The sequence below is a fragment of the Octodon degus genome, unplaced genomic scaffold, assembly GCF_000260255.1.
Source record: "Octodon degus isolate 3935 unplaced genomic scaffold, OctDeg1.0 scaffold00040, whole genome shotgun sequence".
Classification (NCBI taxonomy): domain Eukaryota; kingdom Metazoa; phylum Chordata; class Mammalia; order Rodentia; family Octodontidae; genus Octodon; species Octodon degus.
Window position 1 is genome coordinate 15,723,395 of NW_004524616.1, and position 15,963 is coordinate 15,739,357.

Here is a 15,963-nt window from a genome sequence, read left to right on the forward strand (position 1 = left end):
TAACCACTAAGAATAATATATGCAGTGTATTATTTGTTGAAACTGTACTTCCGATTTGATTTGAAACTGTCTCATTGCTATATGTTTATCAATAAAACTGTAGAAAAAAAATAAATTCAATGTTTAAATCAAAAAAAAATAAAAATAAAAAAAAAATAAAATGGTTCACAAAGAAACTTTATCTATTAGAGTGATATCCTGAAATATCTAGGGGTGAGAAGGTGGTATCAGGGTACTGTCAGAATTATGCATGCGGGGAGTGGCACAAACGTGGGAAGAGACGATGAGATTTCCTCTGTGTTGGTAGCTCTGGGAGCTGGATGGTGACAACCTGGTCTTTATAATACTATTTTCATGTGTTGATAATTTACACAATATAAAGTTAAGAAAAAACATGAAAATCTTCTCTTATAGGAATATTTAATACATCATCAATGCTTATGCCATAGTTTCAGATTAAGAAAATTTTCTATTCTCTTAATAGCATTATAGATGATATATTTTAAAATCTATAATTAGAAATGCACACAAGAAAAATAAAACACAATACAATTTTGAGGTGACTAAGTCATGATTTTAAAGCTTTCTCTCTCCTGACATGTAGGCCAAATAACTTGTTTCCTGTTGAGAATTGTGCACTGCAGAAGGCGTACTTCTACTTGCTTTCCGCCAGTAGCACCCTCCTTCACAACAGCCACAACTACAGCTGCCTCTAGACACTGCCAAACAAACAGCCCCTGTGAAGCAAAAGCTGTTCCAAGTTCAGAATCACTGGTGTAGCGGGGCATGGTGCACATGCCTACAATCCCAACACCAAGGAAGTTGAGGCAGGAGAATTGCTCTAAGTTGGAGGCCAGCCTGAACCGAATAGTGAGACCCTGTCTCAAAAACACAAGACAAAAATAAAAACAAAAACAAAAAAATCAGAATCACTGGTCTAAGTCAAGGAATTATAGAAAACCTACATTTCTCTTGTGGGCTTCTTGGTTTTTCAAGTTTTTTGAATGTGTATATAGATTTGCATAAAGTCAAAACAGTGACAAAGCTCACTATTACTTAAATCATATTAAACTTCATGGAGCACTCCTGATGTCTGTGAAGAAGCAGATTACTTACATCAGAAAAGGAAAGAGCATGAAATAGCTTTGTTGTAGTCTTTCCTTAATTAAACTGATATCATCTAGCTAAAAGCAAACTTCACTAAAAAAGCAAGTTTTTCTAAAATACATGGTTCTTCACACAAATGTGATAAAACACTAACCTAAGAATATTATGAATAATGTCTTAAATCTTCTGAATGATGAAGGACAGTTCTGAAGAGGGATTTAAACTCACTACAGTCTCCTGAAGGACTGCTATTCACAGAAGTATAATACTACTTAGGATATTAAGTTTGTTATTAGACAAAACCACTAACCTTTTAACAGAAATCTGAGAGTGAAGAAAAGGAAGTACATGTGTAATCTTTTTCTCTCTTCACATAAATGAAACTATATCACTAACCAACCTATTTAAGAAGGGGCTTCTGTGATGAGGACAGTGACATCCCCCACCCCCCACCCCCGGTCTCTTTAGAGACTGCCTGCAGCTAGGAGGCACTGTCCTGCCCTGGTGCAAAGGAGGATTTTACCACAGAGTTCTCCTTATGTATTTGGGGCTCTAGATTAGGTCATGGACCCTTAACCTGTCTGACTACGAAGGGCCATTACAAGAGAGGGCCCATACTGCCAAACTAGGTGGGCAACATATGCCAATTTCATAGTTTTACAACTCCTGAAGGCCCAGTCAAAGCTGTGGGGCCACACTGCACTGGAGTTCCTATTTCTACTCTCCTCCACCCTCACATAAACTCCTCTCCCTGAGATCACAAACAGTTTGAGATTCCTAAAGCTTTTCAAATTGCCCTTACTTATCACCAGAGCCATCACCCCTACTGACCTTCACCACCTCTAAATTCTCATTAGCTTCTCATTAGCTATCCCACCAAGCTTGTCCACCTAAGGCAGGCAGGAACACATCATATGAATTTTCAAAATACTGGTTTAATTTTCTTTAAAAACAAATGCACTGTGCCTTTAAAAATAATATATATGGCTGTTTTAGGAATTAAAAAAAACTGCTCTGCGCTAAAAATTAAATGACATATATATCATTTTGAGATCAATGAAAAGCATACAAATCACTGGAAAAATAAAGTACATGTGGAATTAAGCAGCATAATTCTCTACAGTTAAGATGCAAGGTCTTTATTATGAGAAGAAATATCACATACTGTCCTAAGAAATTATTTGTAGGCATCATAAACTGCCTCCAGGTTAGCACAAAAAGTATTATATGCACGAATCTATAGGTCACTGCCTAACTCAACTAAATTTAGAAAACAAATATTTCTAAAGTTTTACTTATTTTCTTATTTTGTCGATTGTTTCACCAATTACACTGACACATTTATCTGCCAAGTCTTACATTAATGGTTAGGATTTTTCTGTATGAAAAAAACCAACCCTTGAAACAAGATTATAAGATTTCTAACCAGCCACACAGAAACATACACACAACAGAACCTGAGAATGCGTGCTAGCAATGATGGATTTAAGTTATTAACAGATCAAAAAGAGATGGATGGTGGTTTGCTTTTCTTAATCTACATCATCATCTAGATCTATTTAAAGATATGTGATGCGCTAACAAACTTGGTTAAAGTTTCGATAAAATCAGTAAAAATAATCTGCCCCTGTTACATTGAGTCTGTATCGATCAATAAAATCACTTGTACAAGGAAGGTACAGTTAAGTACTGACAATCCCAGCCATTAATATTATTTAACACACTGTTCACAATCTTTAACAAGAACAAAGAGCAGTTTGCCTCATGTTATAAGTGGGATCTTTGTAGATGCTGTTACTTCTTTGGGCTTCTATAGTGATTTTATGAAGTTCTACTGACACCCCCTCTTTTACAGACGGCCCCCCTCTCTCCAGTACTCAGTCTTAATCTTTACTTCAGATGCAGTTTAAAAGAAATCCTTGGTAAGACTTAAAGCTGCCACTACAAATCACTATTTCATCTACGAATTAAAATTCAAGTCCTCAGAATGCAAGTTGCAAGGACTAGGGAGGCCCCAGACATGGGGTGGGTTTCCCTGCTGCACTCAGCCTTACCCAACTTCATTAAAAAAAGATAAATTCTTAGTTAATCCTGAGCCAGACTTGGCTGCCAAGCAAAAGGTATGCACATGTTTGACTTGTGACTATAAATTGGGAGGTGGAGAAAAGGTAAGGATAAAAATATTCTATATAAGAAATACTTTGATCTCCAGTCCCATATGCCATGCCGACCTGCCCCTGGCGCATGCTGAGCCAGGTGGCCAAGTCCAGGCGTGGTGGTGCACACCTGTAATCCCAGAGCTGGGGAGTCTGAAAACAGGAGGATCACTATGAGTCTGAGCTTCGTAGTGAGACCCTGTACCAAATACATAAAGGGGGGGGGGGAAGCTGAAATATTATATAACTGATAGTAATAAAAAAGAAAACCTCCTTTAAGAAGTATAACTAACTTAGAAATAATCAAATTCTAAAGTATTAATTGGAAATTCCTTTTAAATTTAATTTGCAAAGCTTTGGCCACTCAAAGCCTTAGCAGTTTATGATATGATGTGCAGTGGTTGGCATTTTCTGAGATGAGCAAGGGGCAGTCCCTTCCCTGGTAAAGTATATCAGTGAAGACCTGAATCTTGGTTCCATCATGTGTAGCCCCCTCTTACCTCAATTATGTTTGTTATGCATTTTTCATGAAGTGGTTTAAATAAAATAAAAGCTTTAGAAATTGTATAGGACTTGGAGAGAGCCCCATCACCACCACCAAAAAAATACTAATTGCTAGTATCATTTTAAAGATGAGAAAAAGATGAAAATGTATACCTAAAGTGGCTGTTGGTCATAAAAGAGGTAACTAAGGGTAAAATACCAACTTTTAAGTCATTTATGAAAAATAAGTCCAGCACTAGCTATGCTGTAGAGTGAAAGTAAGGAAAGGTAGCTTGCAGAGCAGCTTCAGGGCACACTTGTGGGTGTGGAAGCTGCTCACAAGGGTCGGAGGTGACCAGAGGGAAAGTGCCAGGAGGCACCAGAGGCCACTGGCTCTAAGGACCACGCGACCCCTGGGCTGATGGGGTTAAGCATGCTCATGAAGCCACAGGTGAGAACAGAACATGGCACCCATGATATCAACAATTTTCTTTTATTAATGTAGTTTAGTACAGGGTCTACACGGTCTCACTGCACAGATGGGACTCCTCCTTTTTCAGCTCCCAAGTACTGGGATACAGCAGCGCGCCACCATGCCCAGTTTCAGATGTCTCAGCGGCAGGGCCAGCATGGCAAGCCAGGGAATTTTTTTTTTTAGGGAAAGGTCTACAGGGTGTTCAGCATCTCACTACTAGATCACACTCATACAGCCTCCCAAGAGGAGGGATTACAGGCATGTGCCACCATGCCCAGTCTCAATCGCTGTCTCAGCGACCCTGGGCGTGGGGCCGACACGGCAGGCCAGGGGATGGAACCCCAGTCCCTACACCTGCTTGCAGGTGCTTTAATCTGCTGAGCTATTTGGCTGGCCCCATGCCAGTGATTGAACCCCGGTCCCTGCACCTGCCTAAGCAGGGGCTTTAGTCCGCTGAGCTATCTGGCTTGCCCAACAAATTTCAAAATAGAACGATTCTGACATTTTAGGGCAGTTTTCACTGCACTGTGGGAAAGTAGCCAAGTTACTGCAGGGTTTCTTTAAGAATGTGAAGTACATATAAATAAAAGCTAAGTGGCAAACTCATCATGTGCAGAAGGCCACCAACTCTAACACAAAATGTGTTAAGCACCAACAACAGCTGAAAAGGGTCAAAGGCAGTCTCAGAGACTCCATCATTCATGAATCCATCACAGGCTTACATAGAAGCTGTGTTAAAAAAAAAAAAAAAAGGTCATGAGACTGCCTCTGCTGGGATTATGTGAGTTCATGAGTGTGCAAGGACAACAGGCAGTGTGTTATGAGTGTACACTCACCCCAAGCACCTGTCACAGAGCCACACCACCTTGCCTCCTCTGTCCCCACTCATGGACTGGATACAAAGTCATTGTCACGTGGCAGGACAAAGGATCTCCTGGGATTTTGATGTAGGAAGCAAACACTGTCAAATAAAATTTTAAAGTCACTAAAATAACTAGACTTGCTATTTAAAAGCCTTCATGCCTGAAAGCCTATCACAGACTGCATTTATGCAGCACTGCTCGGAGAAGTCAGGTCCTGAATAGGTCCGTCCTGGTGCAGACGATCCTGAGGGTACTTAGCACCTGTACATGCTCCACAGCTCAGAGTTTCTTGGGAAGGACTTATAATCATCCTAAAATGCTAGACATTAAAAAAAGAAAAAAGAAAGGAGAATGCATTACTGAGTGGGCTTAAAAAAATAAAAAAGGATTCTTCAGCACCTTTAAATTGAACGTAAACAGAGAGATCCTGACAGGCAGACGAGCACAACAGCTGGCGTCCTCCGGCACGCTACAGCCCTGGCACCTAGAGCAGCCACTGTGGAGGCTGTGAGGGCCTCGCGCTCAGGGACAATTCCTAGGTTTGAGTTAGGCTGTGGTGGATCTAAACGGTGATCTTCAAAGACAGCTTGTGCCTCAAAAGAACACACACATCTACAGAGGAAGGGAGAGTAACAAACCCACTGTGAAGAACGATCTAAGCCTGGTATTATAAGAACTCATAATCATAAGCTAGTTCCCTCCTAGCTTTAGAATCTAAATTAATGCCATCAATTGGTTTAATTTTTTTTAATCTTAAGCTAAAAAGTTCCAGCAGGTAGACAGGCGTTCTCAGGTGACTGACAAAATCATGCAGAAATTCTTTCTGTGTGATGCAGTTCAACTATGGCCATAAAAAAATCATATATATGAAGATCCAGAGAGCTTCATCACCTAGCCAAATAAACAAAAACAAACAAAATATCACACACGAGCACACACACACACACACATAAACACACACGCAGTAAGAAAACAAAGAACCACAAGGAAGAACCAGTAGAGATAAGAGATGGTCCATTTAGAACTGGAAAGACATCAGTTATTAAATTACTTGATTTAAAACAGAAAAAAAAAAAATAGAAAAGGGAGAAGTCAGGCTTCCAGGACATGATACCTGGTCACTTCCCAGAAATGTTCAGGACTAGGACCTGTGTTCCATCTCCAGCACCACACACACAACATGTATGGGAGATACAGTGTATGGCATACAATACAGATATTACATGATATATAACATATATTGTACATACCATATATACATTTAAAAAATCAATGCTTAGATATAAAATAATTCTAGTAATGAAGTTCCACAGTAAAACTGAACACCAAAAATAAGATCCTAAATGAAGCAGAGAAAATGACAAATTACTTTCAAAAGGTAAAAAATTAAGGTAGTTCTAATTGTAAAAAAATTATATTTCATTATTCTTACTCTTTCTTAGATGTCTTCCAAGAACAATAAGAAAGTTTATATATCTTTTAATACTAGAATAAAGTTCATTTACTACCACTCATCCTCTTCCTCCTCCTCTTCCTCCTCCTCCTCCTCTTCCTTCTCCTCCTCCTACTACTACTTTGGCTGTACTGAGAATTGAACTCAGAGCTGTTACAATGCACTATATCCCCAGCCCTTTTCTGTTTGTTTGTTTATGTTGTTTTGTTTTGGATACTGGGAATTGAACTCAGGAATTCACAGTTGCCAGGCAGGTATTGTACCACTAAGCTATTCCCCAGCCTATTTATTTATTTTGAGGCAGAGTCTTGTTAAGTTGCTAAACTGTTCACAGGGGGCTCAAATTTAAAATCTTAGGTAGCATCCTCCAGCCTCAGAACCCCAACTGCTGGGATTACAGGCATATTATGGCTTGTATCTAGACGTCCCTCCAAAGACTCATGTAGTCATAGTTGAGCTTTTTCAGAGGTGGCTGGATTTGAGATTGTGACACTCTGGGATTGATTCATGCTATGCTAGGGTTAGGGGTGCTAGGATTCAGGGTACGTGATTATCAAATTAGTCTGCTGATTGCTTTGGCAACTGCCCTAAACTGAGTACCCTGGATAGAATATAAAAAGGGTTGAAGGTAACAGCAATTGTCACTAGTGGTTCACTGCTTGTTGCTTTCTCTGCTTCTGCATGCCATGAAGTATTCCTCCTGTTATGCTCTGCAGGGCCACGCTGCCTTGCAGCCAGCTGATCAGGCACTTACTAATATAAACTGTGAACTAAACAAACCTTCCCCCCATGTATTTTGTCTCAGTAATAAGAGAAAAGTAAGACAAAGCATAAACCCAACATTCTCTTTTTCCTTTATTCCTTCCTCCTTGTTTTTTTATTTTAAAAAAGAAAAAATCAGTAGTACATAATTTTAAAATAATAGATTAACAATGGATAATACATTGCATATTGTTATCTTCAAATTAGCTGCTCAGATTACAGATACAAGCAATGCACAATTGATCAAGCAATATAAGCACAGACCATTTTTCTCAATGAACTAAAAGAAGCCAGTAGTATAATTTCTTATCTTACATATAAACATTTTTTTCTTTTCCCTTCCTCTTTCATCCATCCCAGTTGTTCTTTCTTCTCGAGCAGTTTTGTTCTTTTTGAACAGTTTTTTTTCCCTTTCACAATAGCTGTTGTAGATTTTAGGTCTTATTTACTTTTTTAGTTTCTTATTCTAGGGAGACAATACAATGTTTGTACATGCAAGTTTGATTTATTTCGCTTATAAGTATGGTTTTTAGTTGCATCCATTTACCTATAAACACCTCAAGTTTGTCCCCTATAGCTAAGTAGTACTCTATTATATAAAAATGACACATCTTTTTTATCCATTCCTCAGTTGATGGGCATTTGGGTTATTTCCAAGATTTAGCTATGACAGATTGTGTTGCTATAAACATGGATGCACATATATCACTATGGTATGAACGTTTTTAATTCTTCTTTGAAGATGCCCAGAAGGCAAATAACCGAGTCAAACTGAACCCCTAAACTTAAGTTTTCTAAAGAATCACCACACTGATGTCTACAGTGGATGCACCAGTCTGCACTCTCACCAAGAGCAGAGGATTCCTTTTCCCCTGCAGCCCTGCCAGCATTTGATATTGGTTGACTTCTTGATGACAGCCATTGTTTCTGGAGTGAGATGGAATCTCAGTATTGTTTTAATTTGAATGATCAATGACATTGAATATTTTTCATATAATATTTGCCTGCCATTTGTATTTCTTCATTTGAGAAGTTTGTATTCATCTCAGATGCCTATTTTTTCGATTGGGTGTTTGAATTTGGGAGACTTGATTCTTTCAATTCTTTGTATATTCTAGTTTGAAGTCCTTTGTCTGAGGGTCAGTCAGCTAAAGACTTTTCCTAATCTGTGGGTTTTCTTTTTGCTTTGGTGATGATCCTGTCCTTCTGTCTTTGGAATGGGTTCTTGCTACATTGTCTACATTCACCTTGATCGGCTTGATTCAAAAATTCTCCTGCCTCAGCCTCCCAGGTAGCTGGGACTATAGTCACATGCCACTATGTCCAGTTAGAATATACATATATCAAAATATTACATGGTAACACCAAAATATGAATAACTTTTGTCAAGTTATAAAAGCAATGAAATTGGTAGAATACTAAATTTTATAATATACATATAACAAATTTAAAAATTTGAAATAAAAAAGAAGTCTGTGATGGGTTTCCATTTCTGACAAGATGAAGTAGATCATCTTTCCTTACTCTTCCTACTTAGTTTAACTAAAAACTCTGGTTTTTTTTTTTTTTTTTTTTTTTTTTTTCTGCTGCTTTGTTTCATCAGTTTTTGGTACTATGGATTAAAACTAAAACCCCTGTTTTTTGTTGTTTTGTCAGGTTTTGGTACTGGGGGTTAAACTCAGGACCTTGCACTTGCTGGGCAGGCACTTATGCCACTGAGCTATATCCCTGGCCCAAAACCTTGGGTTTTTAAAAATATGTAAAACATAGGAAGATTATGAAAGGCCCAAGAAAGAAGGGAGACCTTTCAGGAACCCTAAGCACCCATGAGTGACACAGCACTATCATCGTTCCTGAGTTTGTACTTCCTAACATACTCCAGCCTCTGAGGAAGGCAACAGGAAGTACCAAGAGTTGTGGGCAAATAAAGACCGAATGTAGGGAGGCCTGTTCAGTTGTTTAAGTGCCTGCTTATGCAAATGCAGTCAGGCGCAGGATACCACGGTTGGATCCCCAGCTCCACATACCTTACCAGACCCATCCTTAAGGCAGCCTGAGCTAGAAAAAAAAAACAAAAAACAAAAAAAAAACCTTCTCAACTTGTTGTTGGGCTGGTCAAATAGCTCAGTAGATTAAAGCACCTACAAGCTGGTGCAGGGGCCAGGAGTTCAATCCCTGGGCCTGGTGCTGTGCCAGCCCTACCCCCAGGGCACGTGTGGAGATGGCAATTGAGACTGGGTGTGGTGGCACATGCCTGTAATCCCAGCTCTTGGGAGGCTGTAAACAGTGGATCACTATGAGTCTGATCTAGTAGTGAGACCCTGAACACCCTGTAGACCCTTCCCTAAAATACTAAAAAAAACCCCAAAAAACAAAACCAATGTAACCCCATTTTCTCTTCCAGAGAACAAGATAGGGGCAGCTGAGCACTTTCAGCCAAACACTCATGGGGCAGAATCAGAGTGGGAAGCCCAGACATCTGTCCTCATTGGGATCCAATAAGTTATGCAGAGCCAGGACTTTCACTACCACCAGCTCACATGCCCCAGCTGGGAAGCCTCAGTATCCACGACTACCTGGTGGGAACAAGGCTCCCCACTTCCTGCTATGGTGGCATCACAGAAGCCTTGGTGAGGAATGAGGACTTTGGAAATCTTAGCTATAATGAGGCATGTGCCCTAACCCCCAGGAGTAACAAAGGCCACACAGAGAGCTCAGGCTTTTACCATTACCAGGAAAAAGCAGGTGACACTGTTGCTTATACCCTGCCTCTCCCTGCTCCACCAGGTAGAGTAAGGTGGCTAACCTAAGAGGATTAGGTCAGACCTAGGGTCTCATCGTAAAATATAAAGATCCAACCAGATTCCTTCATCATGCCAAGAACAAGGAAGACCTCAAACTGAATATAAAAGGCAATGGATAGATGCCAATACCCAGATGACAGAGACACAACCACTGGACAACGATTTGAAGGTAGCCTCATTAAAATGCTTCCATCAATAACTATGAGCACATGTGAAACAAAAAAGGAGAATGACACAGCAAAGACATATGAAGTCAGCAAAGAGAGAGAAGATATAAAGAGCCAAATGAGAACCTGAGAACTGAAAAATATCATAACTTCATAATAATATAAAGTGCTCAGTGTATGGGCTTAACAGAAGAATGGAAAAACCAGAGGAAAGAATCAGTAACCTGAAAGAAAGGAGAACATAAAATATCCCACCTGACTAGCAAGACAAAATAGTCAGAAAAAATAAACAGAGTTCAGGGGGCTGTGGGGCAAAAATTAAAAAGATCAACATCCTGTTATGAGAGTTCTGGGAGGAGAAGAGATGTGGGAGATCAAAGTGCAGTCAGTGAAATGGTGGCCTGAATTCTGAATCTAGCAAGAAACACTAACCTAAAGAATCTAGAAGCTGAGAACTTCAAGGGGAGAAATCTCAAGTACAAGTGCACTTCTGAAAATGAATGACAAGGCTAAAGTTCTGAAAACAAGTATTTTAAGATGAATCTTACAGGTAGGGGAAAAATATGATAGATTTAAACAAACAAACAAAAAAACAAACAAACAAGTAGAAAGTGGGCCAGGGAGATAGCTCAACAATGTAAGTGTCTGCTTTGCAAGTGCAAGGTCCTGAGCTCTATCCCCAGTACAAAAACAAAAAGAAAAACAAACAGAAAACATGAGATAGCATCATATTTTCCAAGTGCTCAGGGGGGCAGGGAGATGGCTCAGTGGAATAAGTGCTTCCCTGGGGCCTGAGTTCCATCCCCGGTTCTGCCATTAAAAAAAAAAAAAAAAAAAAGTTTCTCTGTCAGATATCATGAAAAAGTGTCTTGTGCAAGTGCTCAGAGAGCCAGAGCCCTTATATTCAGGGTGATTACATTTAAATATTCTTATAATATTCATAAAGAAAGTAAAAATAATAGGTTTAAACTAACAGGGTGGGGGTGGTGGGGGACCAGAGAAAAAGAAAAAAGAATCTCGCCAATCCAAAAGGAAGCAAGAAAACAAAACAAACAAAACAACTCATAGAAACAGTGATTAAAAAGCACGTGTAGATGAATGAAGGCCAATTATATCTCTAACAAGAAATTTAAGCTGGGATATTTAAACAGATCTGCAGCTATTGACTCAAGAATTATAGAAAATACACTAATTTTCAAACACACATGTCCAACTTTGAAAAGCATTTCGTGTTCTCTTATACAAGTTAAAAACATAATACTCTTTGGTCCACTGTATAGCACTGACCTGATAAGTATTACACTACACTACACAGTTTAAGGACTGGATGGAGGGCCACTAGTCAGGTGAAATGGTCCTATGAAGACAGCATCCCGCATCTGCTACCTGCAGAACAAACCAGCCCCCACCCCTGCTCTCCCTGCCCCCTACCCCCCAAAACTGGCTGAGCCGACTGGATGCAGCCTCCTGACACCGAGCTTGTCTAAGCTTGTCTGAGCAGGCTCTTTATACTGCTGAGCTATCTCGTCGACCCCAGATTACTCTTAATTTCTATAAGAAGTTTCTGTTTAGCTGCCAACATTTACTATATAATTATATAAATTCTTTATAAACCATATGAAAATGTAAAACAAGAACAGTTATTTTCAGATGAGTGATGCAAGATGTGGGTAGCTTTCTCAGAAAGACAAATGTTGTATTGCAATGAATGGAACAAGCAATGAATGCAAGGTTACCATGGAAAGCCTATGTCTAAAAGCAAGCAAGTCTTTTAATGTTGCTGCAAAAGAACGGTGGTACCTGACCCATGAGCCAGCCTGAAAGGAAGAAATGAAGCCATGAATGAGCGAACTGCAACCTTACCATCAGCTAATTTTCTTTGTGGAAGATGATGGACTTTTGTGTACTAAAATTTCACCAAGTATGTCTAGGTATCAACAGAGCTTCTGTCATTCTTTGTTTCTGCCTGTGGAGGGCTTATGTTATGTAAATAGACATACTCTCCAGGAAGTCACCATTTTTCCTTTGATTAGTCCTTTCCTTGCTCAAAAACAAACAACAGTGATGGGAACTAAAGCCAGGGTGGTGCACATGCCAGGCTAGCACTCTATTTTTTATTTATTTATTTATTTATTTATTTATTTATGTGTGTGTGGCCAGCTCAGCCCACCAGGGGGCAGGGCTGGCTGGCATGTGGTGCTGGGGGATTGAACCTCAGTCCCTGTGCTTTGTTGAGCTTGTTCTAAGTAGGTGCTTTAGACCACTGAGCCATCTCACCAGCCCGCTAGCACTCTATTGCTAAGGGTATCTGGCCCTACTACTGAGCTACCTTCCCAGCCTTTCTTCCTTTCACATTTTGTTAGTTTCTTTTTTTTTTAAATAAAATTCTTAAAAGAAGTAGGACTTTGGAGTTGAATTAGTCCTCTATCTCTTCTATATTTTTAGAGCTTTTTTGTCTGTACATTATCAGACAGGACTACAAGTAGACAGCTTCTATTAAATGTCTTTGGTTCTTTTTCCATAATTTCATTGAGAAACAAATAGCAATGAGACAGTTTCAAATCAAATGGGTAGGACAGTTCCAATAATTAATACTGCATACTCTCTTCCTAGTGGTTATTTGCTGTAAAAGATGCAGACATGATATCCTATTTACAAACACTATTAGAACAAATCCCTCTATTCATTAAGAGAATGTAACTATATATCTATCCTAACCATTTTGAATGCACAGATATTAAATGTCTTTGTTAGATAATACATTTATTTCTAAGTCTCCTATTGCACTGGCATTGTTTCCTTTAGATAGCATTCTATCATAATCATTTAGATATAGTACCTTTGTGAAGCTCTCTTAATTTGTCACGTCAATTTGAAGGTACGTTTTGTGTCTTTCCTGAAGACTCAATAGTTTACTCCACACTGGTCTTCTTATTCATGTTCCTTGCATTCAGCAGGGAGTACAGTTCTCCCAGGTGTCCATCTGCACTGAGAACGCAGACCTGTGGCTGAGGAGACCTCTGCCACTCAGTGTCAGGAGGGTGGGTCCAGTTGACTTTGCCAGTTTTGGGGGTCAAGGGGTGGGGAAAGCATTGTTCACTTGGGGGCCCCAATATCCTTATCTAGAAGGCTTTATTTTCCCAGTTCTGTATATGTTGTTGTTGTAGTGTTTTGTTTGTAAGAAAAAAGCATTTTAAAAATTTGCTGATGCACATCAAGCTGCACATACTGTGTAGAGGCAAAGCGGCCTGGGTAGCTAGCCCATGCTCCACAGTCAGCTTAATGTTTCCGTGCCTCCTGTCTCACCTGCTTCCTGAGCCCAGCTCTGTCTGCCACTGCTGTGGCCAGGCAGCCTCCCTGCACCTAGGGCTCCATGCTGAGCCTGGGCAGCTGCTTTCCATTCTCTGCCAGTGTCCCACGTACATTCAGAACATCCCCTGGGTGGGGGGGATTGAACACTCCTCTTACACTTTCCCTTATTTGGGCAAGAAATGCTGCAGCACCAATCCCTGCTTGCCTCGGCATCTTCCTCTGGTCCCAGACCTTTGCTACCAATCTGCAACTAGTCCCGCCCAACTACTTCCACTACACAGCTATTTAGATCCTGCTCACTTCCTCAATAAACAAGACTTGATCAGAAAGCCTGTCTTGTCTCCATCTCTTGTCTCTTGTCCTGTCTTGTTCATCCCCATTCCTCCTCCAGGTAATCACCCCGTGTCCTGACTCGCGGGACGAGTCAATCCCCTCTTCCAGAAAGTTGTGAGCATTTTTGGGGGGATGATCCTCTCTTCTGCTGGGCAATTCACCATGTAACTTTGGAGGTTTATTTCAGCTTCTAAAATCTTTTATTTATTTATTTATTTTACATATTTAGTACGGGGCCTACAGGGTCTCACTACACAGATCGGACTCATAGTGACCCTCCTGTTTTCAGTCTCCCAAGCACTGGGATTATAGGTGCATGCCACCATGCCCAGTCTCAATCACAGTCTGAGGCGGGGCTGACACTGCATGTGGTGCCAGGAATCAAACCCTGGGCCCTGTGCTCTGCCTAAGCAGGCGCTTTAGTCCACTGAGCTATCTGGTTGGCCCTGGAGGCTTATTTCATCTTGACTTTCTATATTTTTATTTCAATGGGATCTCAGGAAAATTGTAGGATCATCTTAAACCAAGAAACAAAACTATCATATTACCTGTGTTTGATGGTCAACAGCAATTGATTTACTTTTAAGATTTTTGCTTCTCAGAAACCACTAAATGCCTTGAGATGCTCAATTCCTTAATGTTCAAGCTTCTCACTTTATTGGTAGTAATAACTTAAATTTAAAAATAAATTATATTGGCTAATGTATAATTATTATTTTATATTTTTAAAATAAGAATGAAGGGAAAGAATGACTCTGAATAATCAAATGTCAAAGATGCCTGTGATTTAAGTTCCCTGGAAACTAGGAAGGAGCTTTAGGTTCTAGTCTCAGGGCTGGCCTTACCTTCTTGTGGCCTTCAGCAATTCACTCAAACCTTCTGAGCACCATTGTTTTCAGTGGACATTCCCTGGTTGCACTCTGCTCCTTAACTCACTTTCAGGATGTTGCCATTTCTTTTGCCAAGGATGGTTACTGCTGAGGAAAATCACCCACCTTCACCCTGAGCTTTGGGAGCAGGCTTTGGCTAAGTGCTTTCAGAGATGGGCAAGTATGCAAAAATAAGCCAGGAGGACCAGGGAGACCTTCAAGGGAAAACACCCCTCCTCCTCCTTCTCCCTTACATCTCCTAACGGATATCCTGTTCTCCCCTGGGCTCTGGTGTATGTGGTAAGAGGAAGTGAGCTCTGGAACTGGCACTCTGTAGTCCTACTGGGGCTAGACAGGGAGCTTATACCATGGAAAACAGAAAACAGAAATGGATAAAATAAGTTACTTATTTGGGGCTATGATTCAAGGGTTCAATGCTTCTGCCTCAGACACCCCTGGTACATGGTGAAGGCTCACCATTAAGCAAATTGATTTCTTTTTATCTACAAGTTAAACATCCCTCAAAGTAGATGAATTCCTAGTATAGATAAACCCCACACCATTTGCAGTGGTGTAAAAATGACAGACATTCATGAGCACCAGTACCTTGAACTGTGATCTTTCCTGGGGTAGCAAATGTGTGCTGAGACCAGGCAACGCAGGGGCAAAGGCAAGGCCTGAGTAACCTGACAGTCAGACCCTGGCTAAACTAAGATAAGCCTTGGAAACTGGAGCACAGGGAATGAAGGCTTAACTGCAATGCAAAGGACAAAGGACTAACAAACTCTGCTGACAGCAAGTACTGTTCTGCAGCAATCGGATAGCTCCAGTTTTGCACATCTGTCTATCCCTTTTGCATGCCAAATGCTGCACATAAGCCCCGAGACTGAGGCATTTCCTCAGAATTCTCCCTGGAGCGCCCTTGTCTAGGGAGCGCACCCAGTTCTGCTCTCACTGCCATTCTGTTGGCTTCATTCTTCCACTACCTACAGAACAAGAATCCAGTGGGAGAGATGTGGTTACAATACCACTGTCCCACGGAGCTGGCTGGCAGTAGCCAGCTGCAGCTCTAGTCAGCCCTGTGATCACAAGTTTGCACACCCACATACTGCAGTGTATTACAGTGCTCCATAGGTTAGAGGATTAAATGCAGCTTGATTTCTTTTTTTTTTTTTTTTT

General features: G+C 40.5%; 1 protein-coding gene and 1 pseudogene across 3 annotated transcripts in view; both read right to left on the minus strand.

The window, feature by feature from the left end:
• Positions 1 to 788, minus strand: part of LOC111816781 — an 8,339-nt pseudogene extending 7,551 nt beyond the window's left edge.
• The window catches only part of Snx24 (sorting nexin 24), a 244,407-nt gene that overhangs the window by 44,252 nt on the left and 184,192 nt on the right, over positions 1 to 15,963 (minus strand). The window lies entirely within an intron of this gene.